Here is an 18742-nt window from a genome sequence, read left to right on the forward strand (position 1 = left end):
ACTGTGATTAGAGGTCCAAGGACCAGAATCTAGGCCTCCATCCTTCCATTTTTTTCATGACAAGATATCAGATTTAGGACAAGGCTGACCACAAAGTGCAACCTCAAACAGTAGCCTCTGTAGTTCCTTTTAATCCAATAAATGGTGAAGCCCATTAGAATCTCAGTACAATCTCATTTGTTATGAAGGAGACCTTCACAATGCAGACATGGCTTACCTACTGCCTCTAATATCTGGTAATGGAAGGATAGAGCAGAACCAGTATAGGATATTTTGATTTACACAACAGTCCCAAATATGTATCCTGAGAGCTAAATTCTAAATGAGGTCCTATAAGTTAGCCTCAGCCTTCGTTACATGTAGAGTGATGCATCAGACCTCACCTTCTGCAGTCAAATATGTCCAAATTCCTGCACTGCTGTTGGCTTCAGTGGAACCTCTAACATGTCCCTTAACTTTTCTAAGTCTAATTTTTCTCATTCCTACTACCAAGAGGTTCTGTGGAGATTAGAGATCATGTGTGTGTGGCAGGACCATAATTTGAGATATTAACCAATTTCTTTCTTTATTCTCTCCATCTCATCCCTGTTTAGGTGGAGTGACATGAATCACCATTTGTCCTGGAGCTAGATTTCTCAGAAATTAACCAATTAATAAAAAGGACAATTTCCCAGCTTCCATTTCCATCTCAGACACACAGGGGTATGGAGGCAAAATGAATCACCTTTTAAAAGCCCCAAATCTCTCAGAGTCCTGGAGGGTTGTGGGGATAGCACACCTAAAACCTTCCATGGTCCTGAGTGGGAAGTGAAAGTTGGCTGAGGAAGACAGATGCACACACCTGTACAGGGTGCCGTGGTGAGTTAAAGAAGGTAAGTATCAGGTGTCAGCTGTGTGGGCAGTTTCCATTGGGAATAAGGGGAGGACTGACCTTCACCTCAATGGGTTATCTGAGCCAGGAGTCTCATGGGGACCAATCAGAACTGGTAGATTGTCCAGACTCCACTCAGAGGTGCATTAAAGTCTGACTAAATAAATTTATACTGGATATGGTTGCATAGTGTAGCGGTTAGCACATCTGCTTTACACGCAGAAGGTCCTGGGTTCGCATCCCAGTGTAGCCACAGTCCATGGTCTATGGCCATGCCACCCTGAACAAGCCTGACATCTGATCTTGGAAGCTAAGCAGGGTCAGGCCTGGTTAGTACTTAGATGGGAGACAACCTAGGAAGACAAAGTGTTGTAGGCATTAAAAAAAAAAAAAAATTACACTAAGTGTTGGAAGCCAACAAAGGGCCCACCAGGTCCAGGCAGAGAAGTGGACACCCACTCTGTACTGTCACCAGGTTAGCACCTGAATGAGTCCTCCCAGGCTCAATACCCTCCCTGGGTAGAAAGGGAGAGTAAATTGGAGGAAGGACAATTCTAAACATGTTTGGAATGCCAAAACTGGGCTGACTAACCCATTTCTGGATCAGACCTTTCTTGGAACCGTACAGATAATGTTCACTACATAGATTGTAGGTTCAAATTATTTTATTAAAGAATTTATTAAAATTATGTTTCTTGTATATGCTGAGTGTTGCTGAGAATTCACACCTATTACATGTGGAAAATGCCCAAGTAAATGGTCATTACTATTATCTAGAAGATCTAATTAACATCCTGTCTCATGTCACCCAAAATTAAGTTGTAATTGCAGTGGCTGTTCTACCATGCTATAAATAGTTTTCACTAATACTGTACTACCAGAGAATTTTTCAGCTTCTAACCTGCTGGGAGGGCTTTTTTGATATCAGGATATAAATGCTGACAACTCACCAGATGGTATCATCTTAAAAAAAAAAAAAAACAAAAAACAAAAAACAAAAAAAAAACAACCTAATTTGTACAAAGGATTCTTCACCATTACCCTGAGTTAATGTAACTGAGACGTGAGAAGAAAATACCTTGAACCAAACAGAACCTCACAACACAAGTTTTCTGTATTCAAGGGAAGCCATGTCCCTCTCACTTGTGATATTTGTTGTGCTCTCTCCCAAGGTCCGTGGAAAATAGCTAGTCACTGATCACCATCTGTCAAGGATAATTCGGGGTGGCTGCAGCTGCAACCCAGTGTCTGGTAATCACCACTTCAGGTTCCCTCGATACTAAATAGCTAGCTCAAGTGGCTGCCTGGCTAGCAGATTTCATTATAGCAGCCTCTCTCTCTAGTAAGACATCCAGATTTCAAAGTACCAAAGAGCTTCACAAACCTGATAACCACAGAGTTCCTTCTTTCTTTCCCTAGGGTCTATATTGAGCTTTTAGGAATGCTTACCTGGACCACACCTCTCAGCTGGATAAGACCTCTTACATGGGCTGTTAAGTACTCCCATGATTGGTCCCTCTGTTCTGACTTTCCATTCCACAAACTGTAATCCATCCAATGCCAGTTCTAGGTTAATCATCCAAAAGCCCACATCAAGCTATATCACTTCCTAGCTTGCAATATTTTAATATTTCCACATTGGCTACAAAATAAGTGTAAACTTCCTGACTTAGCATTCGAGGCTCTTAACATCTTAGCATTTTACTTCCCAAGGCTTTTCCCAGTCTTGGGAAGTAATATAATGTAACGGTCGAGGTCACTGATACTGATTCAAAGCTCAGACCTATTATTTCCTTAATATTCTTTTATCAAATTAGTTACTCTTTCAGTTTATTCATCTTAAAACGAAATTAATGGTGCTTCCACAACTGTGGTAGGATTAAGTTAGATCAAAGTAATTGTGCTCAGTATGTCTGTATTAAACGTACTCATTTGAGGTACATCATAGTTATAATAATTACTATTAAATTTTCAGTATTATTTCCTTTACTTGACCAATATTCCATCTCTAACACACTACCTATCGAGGCAGTGCAGTATATGTGGTTAAATATTAGAATTTCACAATTAGATGGTCTAGACGTAAATGCTGACTTTGCTACTTGCTGTGTGACTTGAGCAAGTTACTTAAACTTTCTGGGCTTCACTGTCCTCAGTAAAATGGAGATAATAATGCCTGCCTCGTAGGGATTCAGTGAGAGAATGCATGGGAAAAACTGAAGTCTTGGAACAAAGAAAGTACTCAGGAAAAAACAAGCATTATTTTCTGTCCTTTTTTTGGAGGGGCTTACTTTAATAATGCTCTCTGAACATACATTATTTCATTTGCATGTCTTATTTTGCCTTCTTCCAATTCTAGAATCACCTTACACACTTTACTCTCATATTTATAACTCGCTAGGTCTCACAGTCTTCAAACCTAGATCAAATAATCAAGTGTTTTTTTCCTCCTATGAAAAAGCCTTTCCTGATGCCTCAGCAGGAAACAACTTCTCAGAAGTAAATATCTCTGGGAGTATAAAGGAGTGCCTTTTCAACAAAACTGAGGCATCCCAGACTGTGTATATGTTATCACAACAACTAAATTATCAAGTTTGAGGACACGGACTCAGTCTATTTCATCTTCCTATCACCTCCAGAGTAGGAGCTCAAAAAATGCTCATGGAACTGACCACATTTCATCCAGTTCCCATCTCTTTTATCAAAGGGACCTGATGTTTAGAAACTGAAGCTATGAAGTGAAGAAAAGGAAGGTGGACTTTCCACTGCACAGTGAGCTTTGCTAATATTACATTTGACATTTTCTTTTCCTCTGAAGCCAGTTTTGGGCATTTTGCCCTCAAGAGAAAGCACTGTTGATGAGTCAAAAGCTCTGTTGTTGCTTCAAAAGAAACAAATGTCAAAAGCCCTGCCCTGACAAATCTCACAGTCACTGTACAGTTAGAGCTCTGCTACTCTGAATTCTATCGATGGGCTTAAATCAGTCCTTCTGATTGAGCCTTTCCTGGATCTTGCACAAGAGGCCTCTCTGGGGTTTAAGGTCTTATCTTCCACTCCTATCTTTGCACCCATTGCCTCGGGAAGCTCTCACTAAATAATCCCTAGCAAAAAGCCTCTTCCTAACCCTTAAGGGGAAGCTTATACAGGAGAAATGCCCCTTGGCATAGATGGCCCTTACATAACTTCTAGCCTCTTCTATAAAATATCACTTAATGAGCAAGGAAGTCTCAGATGAGGACTTGTAAATCTCTTTTTATCTGTGTATATTGATTGCAGTGATGATCTTCTCAAGGGTAGGGGAGACCCTGAGATTGAATGAAAAGAGCTTAGCTTTTGGCTCTAGTCAAACCCAAGTACTAACACTGCAAGGCTGAGTGATCATGGGCAAGTGACTGTTTCTTGGAGCTTTAGTTTTCCATTTGTAAATGAAAAGGGGAAAGGGCCACCTAACTCATAGAAACACTGTGACAAAGACCTAAAGACTTTAATTTAAAAGCTTCTGTATGATCAGTAATACTTTTAAATAAATTTATATTTGTAAAGGCAGTACACACTAGTAATCAAGCACATAGACTTTTGGGACCAGAAAGACATGGATTCAAACCCTCTCTTAACCACTTCCAACTGTGTGACCTCAGGAGAGTGCTTCACCTCTCTGAGCCTCTGTTTCCTCATCTGTAAAAGGGAAATAACACCATTACCTAAAAACCTATGGAAAAGCAGTGAGTTAGAGAAAGTAAATTGCCTACCACAGTAACCACTCCATATGTGACACTCAAAATTGTACAGCTATCTCCTCTATTTATGTTCATATCTCCATCATCTACATTGTACTTTACAAATAGTGTACTCATGACAAACTTTTGTGGATGAAATTATAAACAGCCTATATTCCTCTAAGCATTGAATGCAGAGAATTGCTGTGTACTTCTCCAACCAGTGTCGGGTCTCATACTATACCTGCATTAGGAAGCCTTTCCTAATATTCAGGCTGAGCAGGCATATTGCAAGTCAATATCTCTCCTCATTGACTGCTATAACATCTAATTGGGTTAGTAACAACAGTGGACTCCCTTGGTGACAGGAAAGCTGTAAACACCCTAGAGAAACAACCACAACTTCAACCTTCTCAGAGATAAGAACTACTAATTTTCTGTCAGCCAGCCTGACGTGGCTGCTTTTGAGCCACGCCTGCAAGTGGAACTTCAGAAGGCTCATTGGGAGCTTTCTAACGTGGGGCCAAAGAAGACTTCAGCTGATGGTATGGTAAGGGGAGTTTTCTTTGTGTTCTGATTGACTACTCACATGGAGAAGTGTGTGTAAACGCATGGAAACTTCTGTACATATGCATGGGACTAGAATATTAGACTCTTCTCACTAAAAGAAGAACAGAGAGAGTTTTCTCCTTCCCTACATGATATTGAAGAATAAATAAGCACTTACCAAGTGCTGATCAACTGACAAATTGAGTATTCGGACTACAGAGAAAATAAACCACAGTCCTCATTTTTAAGGAACGAGCAGACTCACAGGGGATTTGCACACACATACCGCCCATCCTTTACAGACTTAAAATTAATTTCTCCCTTATATGTGCCCACAGAGGGCTTGACTCTCATAACCTTTATAACAGTAATCATGTTTGTCTACTCCCGAAATAAAAATGGATTCTTACAGAAATATTTGATTCCACAGTTCTCAACGAAACAAGATTAGAGAGAGAGAATAAAACACACTTCCCTCTTTTAAATTTTCTCCAGGACTCATATTTTCTACAATAAAATATGGTTTACTTTTTTACTAAGAAAATAATGAAATAGAGTTATTGCATTTAAAGGTCAGAAACAGACTAAGCCTCTTGAAGTCACATTTTATCAAAATGGAAATGCTATAATAAAATATTGCTATTTTTAGAAAGTAAGTTCTGAAATATGTAAGTCTTTTTTTATATATTTGGAAGAAATATCTGGGGGTATAAGCTTCAAAATTGTAGCCTTAGTAATTAGGTTATTCTGGGTTAAGAACTCAATCCGTATCTTGCAATGCTTATCCGGACAATGTTCTTTGTTCTTTCTGACTTTTTTAGAATACATGTTTTCTAGCACTGTTCATGCTTCAACTTTCAAAATTAATAGATTGATTTAATCAAAGGAGGAGAAAAGAGAACAAATTTTGGATTACAATTTTTTTTAATGACAGAAATTTTAGGAAAACTGAGTACTACAGCCTCATTTTACAGAGAAGGACTGAGAACAATAAGGTCACAGAGTACAACACAAAACTAAGATTAAAATTTGCCTCTCCCTGTCAAACTGATGCCATTTCCATACAAAAAGTTAGCACACAAATTAGGATCTACAGTTCCTAGAACGTATGGACGAGCTGTTAGGATCTAAAAGTTCTGTTCCACCTATCAGTTAACAGTGGTTCATTCACTTGTTCAGTCATTCCCTAGCTATCTCCTAATTTTCTGCTTATATGCCAGGCAAAACTCTAAACTCTGTGGACACAGAGTGGGTAGCTGTATCTGGTCCCACCCTTCCTGAACCTATGATACAGAACTATAGAATATGTTCTTGGGTCTCAACAGTCTCCATGTCAAGTTATTTTGTTTTTACCTAGCTGTCCTTTTATTATAGTGCTCTACTCGGAAACTGAATATAGCTTTCTTTAGTTTAGTACACAAATAGCTACTAGAACAAACAGGAATATTTTCAAAATGAGATTCTTTTCCATTTTACTGTGACATCCTTTTAAAAGAACTAAGCTTACTTGTGCTGACTTTCTATCGACCCCACTTTAATAAGTTAAAATCAGGAAGTAATAAAAAATGTGCATAGAGATGGATATCTAAAGATGTTCACTATAGCATTATTTGTAAGATAGCAAAAGTGAAAACAACTTACTATCCCTATAATTAGAAACTGATTAAATAAACTTTAATACAATGATATAGTACTATACCATCAATAGAAGTAAACTTGTGGAAAATTTTCTTATATCACAATATAATATGTGAAAAAGGTTATAAAACGATATTTATAGCATAATGCTAATTATGTAGGCTACATTAAGTTTTGTAATTATGAATGATGTTTATTTTCTGCTTTTTGTTTTCCTACTTTTCTAAATTTTAACAGCAAAGATTGTTATTTTGGTAATCAGAAAAAAAGTGTCATTTACATAAGAAATTATGCCAATTTGTTTTCTATTATAAGAATTATTTCCTGTTAAATTTATTTAACAGGAGATACAGATGACTTAATCACTTAACATTTTTTATAATTCCTCAACTAAATGTTAGACAACACTATATTATAATTGCCCAGTGTGAATACTGCATTGATGTGTACTACAGCGACCATCGTAAAAAAATGTAAATTATAAGGAAATGTATTCCTTCCTTATTCAGTAACTGAATTATGTGACAGCATTTATTTATCCACATTTTGTGGATAAATAATGTGTTTTCAAATACATTTTTCATTCCTGATCTCAAAAGATTGGGAAAAATTATTGTAAAGTGTGGTAACAGAAATACTATGGCCTTATGCAGTTAAATAATTGTTTTCCAAACCACAAATTCGAGTGTCTGTAAAAATGTGAGATTTATGACTTCTTATAAAAGGCTGCAATAAGCCTTGATTCCGCAGACCCTTATGTCAGTCAACAAAATTTTCCAATGTTATTATTATATCCATGAAATAAGGGCAATTTCATAAAAAAATTCTTCCACATTAATTTCTCAATACATAAGTAAGGAAAAGGACTAATTTCATATAACATATTAAAATCTCTATTCCTATCTTCCTTTTCATGAGAAACCTGGATGTGATAATTCCACTGGTTATGAGAAGACAGCATACACTGTTCAAAAAGAACTGGATTAGAATTGTGAATACTTTGAAGCAATACCACAAAATTTAATCTCTAAATGTTTGCGAGGTTGGCCCCGATAAAACACTAGGTCAATTTTTCTTCAACTGAAATAGTTTGCCAAGTTAGGAAGACATTTGTTCATTTATCCATTCATTTATTTAATCAATAAATGGTAACAGTATTTGGTACTCTGCTAGGCTCTGAGCATACTTTAGTGATTAAAAAAGAATTTCTGCCCTTATGAAGTTTCTAAACTCATGAGAGAGACAAACAATGAAGAAAGGAACAAACCAAGAATCCAATAATGTCTATTACTATCAATGCTATCGAAGAAACAAGTGTGGTGCTGATGCAGATGTATAATCAATAAAGGTGAAGAGATATCTACTAAGCCTATAGAGAAGAAATTGCAAAGGAAAGATTTCTCAACAGAGGTTTGAAAGGTTGGAAGTGGCCAGCCCTGAGAAGAGTAGAAGAAAGAACATTCTAGGAACAGGGATTAGAGCAATGGTCTAAGACAAGAAAGAGGCTGGTCTGTTCAAAGAACTGAAATGAGGGTAGTAGCCATGGAGTAACTGGCTGAGCTTTGGAAAGCTCAGTACAACAGACTTGGACGGGGCTCTGACACTCTGAGAGGGGAAGGAACATAGGTAGACAGATCAGTCATAAGCAGGATATGGAACAATTTTCATCATGCCAGGAAGAAAAGAGAAAAAAAAAATGTATGTACATAGGTAAGTTATGTTAGTTGGTTTGGCCACAGGAAGCTGAAGGACATGGTTTCTCTCTTTCTTAAAGCAGGACATGAGTGCATCTGCTGACAGGAAAAGAGAGATGGATGTACCTGAAGTTTAAGGAGATATAGCCCGGTTTGAAATAGCTCCTCTAAAGCAGAGAGAGAGGAAAAGAGAGAGAGCTGACTAAGGGAAACAGAAATTGCTGGGTGGCACCTAGATCCCAGCTGGTAGGAGGCTGCAAATTTATAGTTTTAATAAAAACAAATGAAATCATTGGCCAGCAGGTTACAGAACAGCAAGTGTAGTCAATCTTATTTATGCAATATGCATTTATCTTTAAACACATAAGCAAAGAAATTTTTAGAAGAAATTTTTTCAACATGACCAACACTATCAACATGTGGGGTGAGTGATTTTGATGTATTCCTTATTGTTCAAATTATTTAGTATGACTCATTTCATTGTTAGATTTATTTCATATTTGTACATTAGAAATTATTGTATTGCCAATGGGGTAATTTAGAGAATTACAGAATTCTAGAACTGAAAGGGACCATCTTGTTCCTTTTAAAGATGAAGAAAGTGAGGCCCAGAAAGAGGAAGATTTTTGTTAAAGTCTTGTAAAGATGTAACTGCAGAAATGGGTATGTCCCAGGCCTTTTAACTCCCACACAAGTGTCTCTTCTATGCTAAATTAAGATAGAGTATAAAATTTAAAATAATGCATAGAAGACAGTCCTTAACATAAGTGTTGAAGTTACTTTTTAGATATGGATGTATCTTGTTTGATGACAATACTTTGAAGCATGTATAATGTATATGTGTATGTGTATATATTTGTACAGACATATGTACACATATACAGACACACATAACTTTAAATCCAAACTGTATTATATACATTTTCTACTTTTATCTTAGAAACTATATCTTTCTATATATACCATATTGGGCACTTCATGGAGAAGTCAATCAAGTGAATTCTTCCCCACTGTTATCCCCACTTTCAGCTAGTGGTTGTCAGGGGCACAGATAAAATTTCTCAAACTGACAATTGAGATTCATAAAATATAATTACATCTCATTTCTTTTTATAGTAAGATGTTAAGGGGGGAAGATTAATTAAAAAACACAAAGAAAGCAAAGAGATTTTTAAATAAAACAAAACAAAAATACTACCACCTTCTCTTGGCTTCCGTTCACTTGTGCACATTCAGCTTTACCCATCTGATTTTTGAAAGAATGTGGGAAGGACGCCTGAATAAATAATGTTTATGTGTCTTCTAGGTTGCTTTGAGCTAGCTAGGCAAGAGAGTGCAGAAAATATATCATCAGCATTCTCTCTGACACACTAGGTGGGATATCCAGAATACACATAAATGTCATTTATGCAGGTGTCCTTCCCACTCTCCAAAATGAAACATGAATGGAATAAAGAATTTTAAAAATGGACAGAGTGTCAACGATCTGTGGGACCATTTCAAAAGGCCTAATGAAAGAATTGGAGTCCCCAGAGAAAGGCAGAACAGAGCAAGGAAGAAAATAAAGGAGAATAATGGTTGGAATTTTTCCAAATTTGATGAACACTATGGAGTAGTACACGTGAAAGAACATACACCAAAGTACTTCACAATTCAATTTCTCAGAACACATATAAAGAGAAAATCTTAAATGTAACCAGGGAGAAAAGACACATTATGCACAGAGGAATGATGATAAAAATTATAGAAAATTTCTTGTTAGAAACAAAGCAAGTAAGAGTATAGTGGAGCAGCATCTCTAAAATACTGAAAGCAAAAACCCTCACAACGTAGGGTTTCATATCCAGCAAAAATGTATTTTAAAAATAAAGATAACAAAAACTTTTCAGACATAGTAAAGCTGAAAACATTTATAGCAGCTGACATATAACACCAAAAAAATGGTAGAGAAAGTCTTTCAAACAGAAGGAAAATGAAACCAGGTAGAAATGTGGATCTAAGCATAGGGATAAGGAGAATTGGAAATGGTAGCTAAGTGATTTTTAACATGTCAATTATACCTAAATAGGGTATTAAAAATAAAATATGTATAGATAAATAAAATTTGCCTAAGAAAATATTCATTGAATGTCTGCCATATTTTGACATATTTCTTTGCTGAGAACATCAATATTGATTAGACATCACCTTTGTCCTAGAATATCTTACAGAAAATAAGATGAGACCACAATGAAAATGTCTAATAATTCAAAAACATGCAAATCAAAAAATAGTCAGGTTCCTCTTTATCTTTCAACCTAAATGCCAAAGCAAAATGAAGGATTTGATTCTACTATTTCTTATATTTAATGGTTACTCAGACCCTTTCTTCCTCTTCCTTAAGATTTCCTAATATTATTGAAGATAATCTTCTTTTTTCCTTTGTCCTTCAAGGTTCTTTACTTTGGTAAAAATCCTTATTCATTATTTTTCTCTAATGTGAGCAAGATTAAAAGCCATGGACTATGTCCTTCTCAAGTCTGATATCAGATCTCTATTAGTCCCTTAATAACAACTTTAATTAGACCAGAGTCAGTGTTTTTGTCTTGTAAGTGAACTTTCTAAATAGGCTTCCCCCTAGGAATCTTATCAACACAGAATTTCTCACTTCATCTTAATGTGTGACCTCTTTTAAGACAACTTAATATATGAAAGTCAAAATTTACAGAACTCGTAAATTGAGGGCTGATTATCTGAACTAGAAAAGATTTTCATAAAGGATTCCTTCAACTTTATAAAAAAGATTTGACGGAAAGGCTGACTTGAGGAGATGGCAAGGAAAAGAAAGACTATAACACTGCCAGCTAGAGACTGAGAAAGCTGCTAATTAAAAGGCAAAGAGAGAGGAGGATGACACATTTCAGATATTATAATGTCAGTCAATGAGAAAACAAAAACATATTAGTATACAACTTCTAGAGAAACAAACATATTAAGGAATGAAGGGATTAAAGTAAACTTTGTTAATATATTAGTAACCATTTTTAAAGCCACTTTTCAAGAAGAAAATTGGCTTCAGTAGAAACCTTTTATGTAAGAAGGTGGCGGGAGTGGTGAAGAATGTAATACGGTAGTTATGATTTTGGGATTGGAAGCCAGACTGCCTGAGGTTGAAGCTTGGTCCCTTCATGCAACTTGTGTGTGACTCTCCCCAGTGAATTACTTAACTTGACAGTTTCTATCTCTTCATCTGTAAAATGGAAACAATAATAATATTTCATCCTTAATATTAATGGAAAAACTGAGCTGGGTAATCCAATATCAAACACTGGCTAAAGCACAAGATACCTTTAAATTCACACACGTAGAAAGGGAGCATATAGAGAAATCTCACTGAAGAGAAATGCTTTAACATAGCACACTCTCGAGGACAGACTGAGTATTCAATACATGACGACTATTATTATTAGTGTGCAGACACTTCCTCCAGTTACTCTCCTTCACCATAGAGAGTGTAAATTTTATAATTAAGAGAACAAGCAAAATAAAAATGACAGTTGAAAAGAAAACAAACCCTCATTAAGTAACTGAATGAATTTGCTTTCCTCAAATCTAAACCAAGGTGATGTCAAAGCCATGATTAAAATCACCTGTCTCCCAAGTGCAGTCTTCATTTGCATGAAATCCATCTGAAAGTAGACCAAAAAAAAAAAAAAAGAAAGAAAGAAAGAAAGAAAAGTAATCCCTTTTCAAGAATGTAGGAGAGAGAGCTTTTCTTTGCATTCTGAGGCCATAATTAAGCACATTGAGTTCACTGCAACTTGATCTTTATCATTATAATGAGCTCTTTGGCAAATGTTAATGGATCATCTACAAACTACTTTTATATTGTTTTTCATCATTGGTAAAACTGATAGACAGGGGTTGGTATGGATAAGTGAAAGTCCCTAGGAACCTGTCAGTCTGCTCTGCCATTAAGAAACTATTAGGTGTCAGAAAAAAAGTCATCTGCTTTAGTGCAGTGTTCTACTTATAATGCAAGCCTATTTGATGTTTCAGGAGTAAGCAATACAAGATTGCTTTAAATTCAAAATACTGAAAGGGAGCATATTGAGAAACTTTAGTAAAAAGAGATGCTTTCTTCCTTCCTTGAAGGCTTGCTCCTTGAGGCTGCAGCAAGATACACCTGAACTTGAATTGACACCTCAAATCAAGAAGCCTAACATTCAATTACGAGATGAATAAGACAGCAGTCCTTGCCTGCAGGGATTTACAAAGGATATAGAAGGTACAAATGTTACTCTTATGAGATGTAAAAGAAAATGGCTTTGAGAATCCAAAGGCTCTTGGGATAATACAGGAGAATCTGAAAACTTCTGAAATCTGGAATGGAGAAGTGGCATCTGAACTAGGCATTCCATATTGGGTTGGACATTGGCAGGTGGAGATGCAGAAATTGAAGTGAAGAGGGCACTCCAGCTGTCGTGGGAAGATGCTAAACAAAGAATCTTTCCAGTTTGTCCAGGGCTGAGGGATTTTCTGGGACACAAGACTTTCAGTGTTAAAACTGGAAAAGTCCATGGCCAGTCAGATGAGTTTTCGTTCTAAGATATGCAAGTAAGGCTGAGGTTGGTTCTAAAAGTAACAGTTCAAGTTTAACAAGGGCAGAGTTCCCAAAAGGTGGTATGTGGGTGGGTGACCTGCATCTTAAACACCCAGTTTTGCATTTAAAAAAACAAAGATGCCTAGGCCCTATCCTCGATTTTCTAAATCAGAGCTTCTGGTGGTGGGGTGTAGGTTGTTTCAAACGAGTTCTCCAGGTGCTTGTTAATCACAATGTAGTTTGAAAACTGGCAGAAAGCATAGGGTTTGCATAGGAAAAAAAAAAATCTAAAGCATAAATCTCATACTCACTACTTAAATATTCAACAAGCTTTCAATTATTTTGAGTATAAGAAAGAAACTCTGTCCTCCTGTTTAACAAGTCAGCTCAAAAATGAGCCTTAGAAACAGCAGACATTTACATTCTGAATGTTAGAAACCTAGGAGAGCTTAGTTGGATGGATCATGCTCAAAGTGTTTCACGAGATTTCAGTCAAATTACCATCTAGACCTACAGTCATCTCAAAGCCTGGAGGATACAGTTTCAAGGTCATTCATTCACTTGTTTGCAGGCCTCATATCCTCCCTGTCTGCTGGCTAGAGGCTTCAATTTCCTGTCTCTTGGGCCTCTCCATTGGGCAGACCAACTCAGTGTAATGTGGGAGGGGGTGACACAAAGATGTGAGTACCCGGAGGTGGGGATCATTGGGGACCATCTTAGAGGTTAACTAGAACATAATGTCATTTCCAAGCTGGACCCATTTTATAGATCTGGAAAGTGAAGCTCAGGAAGAATATAACTTTCTCCATTGTTCTATAAGTAATGTGGCAGGATCAAGACTGAAATCAAGATCTGTCTGACCCTTAACTTGTGCAAAATATTTTAACCACTAGGCTAGTCTTTGTCACAAAAAGTATTTAATAAAATTATCATATAGAATCGTATTTACTGGGACACTGAATTATCTTATCACTAAACTATAATTATATATTAAATACTAAATTTAACATTAATATTAAATAAAATTGATCAGTAAAATTAAATAACATAAATTTAACTTCCAGAAAGGACAACTGTCTATTCCAAAGCTTTGCTTTTCTTCCAGTGAGATACACATGATATTTTTAATGAGGGAGGGGGAGGGAAGAAAAATGAGACTGTCATGCTTATTATCCCAAGAGGAAGAAAATGTTGAGTATTTTGCATGAGTCATTCACATGATTCTCACTTGTGATATTTTTAAATCGTAGAATTCCAATGGAGAGGCTCTGACAAAATCTTTTCACAAGAAATGAAAGGTTGTAGCATACTCTATATCTTAGAGGATCAATTCCCTCATAACTTATGCCATTTTTCTGTCCTGTCTTTACTTTGCTCTAGCAAATTTGATATTGTTTAAAGAAAAAAAAATTACATCCAGATGACCAGCATTTAAAATTTCTTTTACACACACACACACACACACACACACACACACACACACACCTTTTCTTACACACCTGATTCTCAAGGTGATTGAAGGTCTTACTGTTTTTGGAGCTGGACTGGCATTGGTGATCCCTTTCTCTCTCCCCTTAGTTACCAAATGCTTTCCCCATAAGAGAACACACTCGCATAAAGTATCTGCCAGCAGCCACTTACGACACAATATAAAATTAACCCAGCTGTTACTTTTCCAAAAAAAAATTTCCATTTAAATGTTACCACTAACTGCGGATGAGCAGCTTTTTTTGAAGAGTCCTAGAATAAGAATAGTTGTGAAGAAAAGGCAAAAGCATTCAATGGAGAATTCATGTGATGTATGAAAGTAAAGTTGGAGCAGATTAACAACCTGCATCAATTCTATGGCCCTTGGCAACAGTATATATTTGCTCCTTAGCTGCCCAGAATTACACACTGGGAGGGTTTCATTAACTCCATGGGACCTCATTGAGCCATGAATCCTATGGCCCTTGACACTCATAGTAGATCATGATGGACAATGTCTCCAGATAACTCAGCTTTCTCTTGTTAAAACTCAAAATGACTGCTCTGTTTTATGGGAGAAGACAAAGTAACACCGAACAATGGTGTAGTTTCTTTGAAAACCTCACTAAAAATTGCTGGCGGAGTCTAAAAGATCATATCTGTGAAATAATAATGATTTTTTTAAAGCAGGGAATAGAAAAATCTGAAGTCCACATTCAATGCTTTTCATAACTTTTCATAGTTGCTATCTTCTGCTGGGTACTTATTGAGTGTTAGCCTTCTAAGTATTTTACATACATTTTAAAATTTCATAATCACAAAAAAATGTATGAGGTGAGTATATCTATCCCAACTTTACAGGTAAGATTAACAAACTTCTAATAATTTGCAAAGCATTCATGTAGAAAAAAATAATGGTTATGGAAAGATTCTATTCTGTAAGTCTAGACTCAGAAAAAAAATCTGAGAATAAAATGCTCTAAATGACCTTATCACTTCTAAACATCACTACTGTTTCTATGATGCCCTGTGTGCAAGTATTCTTTTCAAGCAGTGTGATATAGAGGAGAAAGTAACTGATCTCAAAACACGAACACGAATCTGTCTGACCCCATAAAATAAAATACCTTCTGTGCATATAATGAGTTATTGGATCATGTACTACTTGATCTCCAAAATCTGGGAAGTGGGCTAAGCAGATATCAATGTGTTAGTTTTACATTTGAACGCCTCGAAGTTCACATATGGAAATGGTTTGCCTAGGATCTCAACAGTTAAGTCTGTCAGAGTCAGGACCCAGATCAAGGTCTTTTGATGAGTAAATTCAGGCCTTTCTCCTCTATATCACACTGCTTGAAAAGAATACTTGCACACAGGGCATCATAGAAACAGTAGTGATGTTTAGAAGTGATAAGGTCATTTAGAGCATTTTATTCTCAGATTTTTTTTCTGAGTCTAGACTTACAGAATAGAATCTTTCCATAACCATTATTTTTTTCTACATGAATGCTTTGCAAATTATTAGAACTAATGATCTTCACTCTGAAAATATATCTTTTAAAAGTGAATCCTTTACTGTACTTCACTGTTAATGTGTGAGTTTGTTATGATGACTATCCATTACATTTGTATTTAGAAAAAACAAAGAATATTTTTAAAGAAAAAAATTTAAAGAAATTATAATAAATTATATACATTGATTCAATGTGGCTATTGAATATTATTTATGCTTTATTTCAATAGTGAAAATAAATACATTAAAAATGCTGATAAGAAATTCTTTTACTGAAGAATGTAATATATCATAGGCCCAGATAAAGTGCAGACCATTGAACTAAAGTGGTGTAGAGGAAAGCACAATGAATTTGGAGTCAGGCCCACTGAGATCTAAATCCTCTTCCTCCAAGTTATTAGTCATGTGGTTTTGAATAAAACTCAGTTTCCTAATCTATAAAAGAGTAGCAACCTTACAGGCAGTAATGAGGAGACAAAAAGTCTGTCATATATTGCCTGGGATGAAGGAAATACTCTAAAAAGTTTCATTTCCTTCCTACTTATCAGTTTGAGAACAAGAACAGATTAATGCTGGAATGCCTGGTCTATGTTGGTAAACACCGGCCTAACTCACTAGGACAGACATGGAAACATGAAGCTCCCAAAGCAGAAAAAGAAATTTATTTTATGAAAGTTCGAATAAGTAAAAAGACAGTCTGGGAATCTGAGATGGTTCTAGAAGGATGAGTAATATTTCAACAGGAGAGGAAATGATTAAACAAGAAATGTTGATGTGGAATGGCATTCCAGATGGGCAAATGACAAATTTATTTATTAGTACCTCCATTCGTTTAGGAAATATTTGTGTGCCTAACATGAAACAGTCACAACTCTACATGATTAAGAGATGAAGTTGACAGACAAGCTCATTCTCATGGAGCATACATTCCAGTAAAGCTTGTGATAATATTTAGTATTAAAATGAAATTAATTCATTAGATAATCGGTGAGCACTTGAATATTTTGGGAGCTGCAGAAGAAAAGATGGAAACTTTACAAAATCCAGAAGTGACACAAATTAATGTCACAAACGCTTGTTGGTTACTGATAAACTAAGGAAAACTTTCTAAAATAGTTCAACTCTTATTAAATCATGTGGATTTAAGCACAAATCTGCTGTAGTAAACTTGGAAGAATTGTATAAATTACGATATGTTATTTTTGGAAGAATCACATCGCAGCCTCAGGGCAGAAAAGCATTTACTTTGATGAAGGAATAGTGTAGGAAATTTTAATTTTTCACATACTTCAATACAAAAATTAATTTCTCCAAATAGTGAATGTTGGTATATGCATCAAACTCAATATTAAATGGTAAACGATGCCATCCACCCATTTATTTCATATCAATCCAACTTTAAAAAATAGCTAAATCTTTGTAATGGAGCCCTTTCTAGATTTTGTTCTATGGCTTGAGTTGTCTTTTAAGTTAGCCAATACTTACAAATGTATGTTTTTTAAAAAATAAGTATTTTTAAATAACTGCTTACAACACTTTCTGAGGCCCGCTCTATATTAGGTAATGTGCTAAGGACATTTTATACCTACAGGTCACCAACACATCTAAATATACAGATTTATTTCTCCAAATTGTCACAGTAACACTACTGAAAAGAAAGACTACTTCTACAAAATAGCAGTTGAATAATAGGTGATGAAGGAAAAATTAGCATTCTTATTTTTCCAATAAGGGAGCTGAGGCTCAGAAAGTAATTGGTTTAAGGTCACACAGGAGAACAAAGATTCAAGCCTGGATTTTCAAAACAAGTTCTCTTTTCAATAAATCATATTCACTGCATTTAATAGAACTATTTCACAGAAACAGAATTCTCCACAGCTTCCTTTGACAATAGGCTTTTAAAAGATAAGGTCTAATTATACTAACATTCCTGTCTTTGATCAGGTTTCCTGGAGGCAGAGGCCGAGACAGAGATTCAGGTGCTCTGCATTTACTGGGTCTGTGCTCTCCAGGGAACTATAGAGAAGAGATGAGGAGAGAGCAGGAAAAGGAACTGAGCAAAGATCTAGTGTCGGCTAGAGTCTAGCTTCAGCCTGATGCCACCAGGTGCTCTAAAGTGTGAACTGAACCAGAGGTGGTCCCACCTGGAGGCAAGGGAACCAGCCCTTTGCACCCCAGTATTGAACCATTAATGGCTATAGGTTTCCCCCTGGGGCAGAGTGTAAGTTCCTGGGTGAGGTGGCTTCCATGCCAAAGTTAATTATCTAGAGAGGCGGCAGCTCTGACTTATTAACAGTCAACATTCATAGCAGCTGAGAGAGGTGGAGAGGGCTGTGCATTAGCTTGGTAAAGGGAATCTGAGCAGGTGACCAAGAGTCAATCATAATTACTTTACCTTTAAAGATAAAGGTTAGCACCAGGATGGTGAATACCAACCCCATGCTACATTTGTTTTAATCAAAGCATTTGAGTCAACAGTTCAATGCTTACATTACCTTAGAATGAAGATAGATGATAGATATATAAATAGATAGATAGATGACAGATGGATAGATGGATATATAGATGCAATACACCTTCTAGAATTCACACTCATAGCTCAGAACACAAGCAGCTTTTTTAAAGGGGCTCTGGGTAACAAATTTTATAAAATGTCATTTGCCAAAGTACAATTTGCAAAGCATCATTTGGAGGCAAGTTACATTTCCTTCT

At 36.1% G+C, this 18742-nt stretch overlaps 1 protein-coding gene across 1 annotated transcript in view; it reads right to left on the minus strand.

Annotated features, from left to right (window-relative positions):
- Window positions 1-18742, minus strand: part of SYNPR (synaptoporin) — a 285066-nt gene that overhangs the window by 245821 nt on the left and 20503 nt on the right. The window lies entirely within an intron of this gene.

Source organism: Rousettus aegyptiacus, unplaced genomic scaffold, assembly GCF_014176215.1.
Source record: "Rousettus aegyptiacus isolate mRouAeg1 unplaced genomic scaffold, mRouAeg1.p scaffold_m13_p_4, whole genome shotgun sequence".
Taxonomy (NCBI): domain Eukaryota; kingdom Metazoa; phylum Chordata; class Mammalia; order Chiroptera; family Pteropodidae; genus Rousettus; species Rousettus aegyptiacus.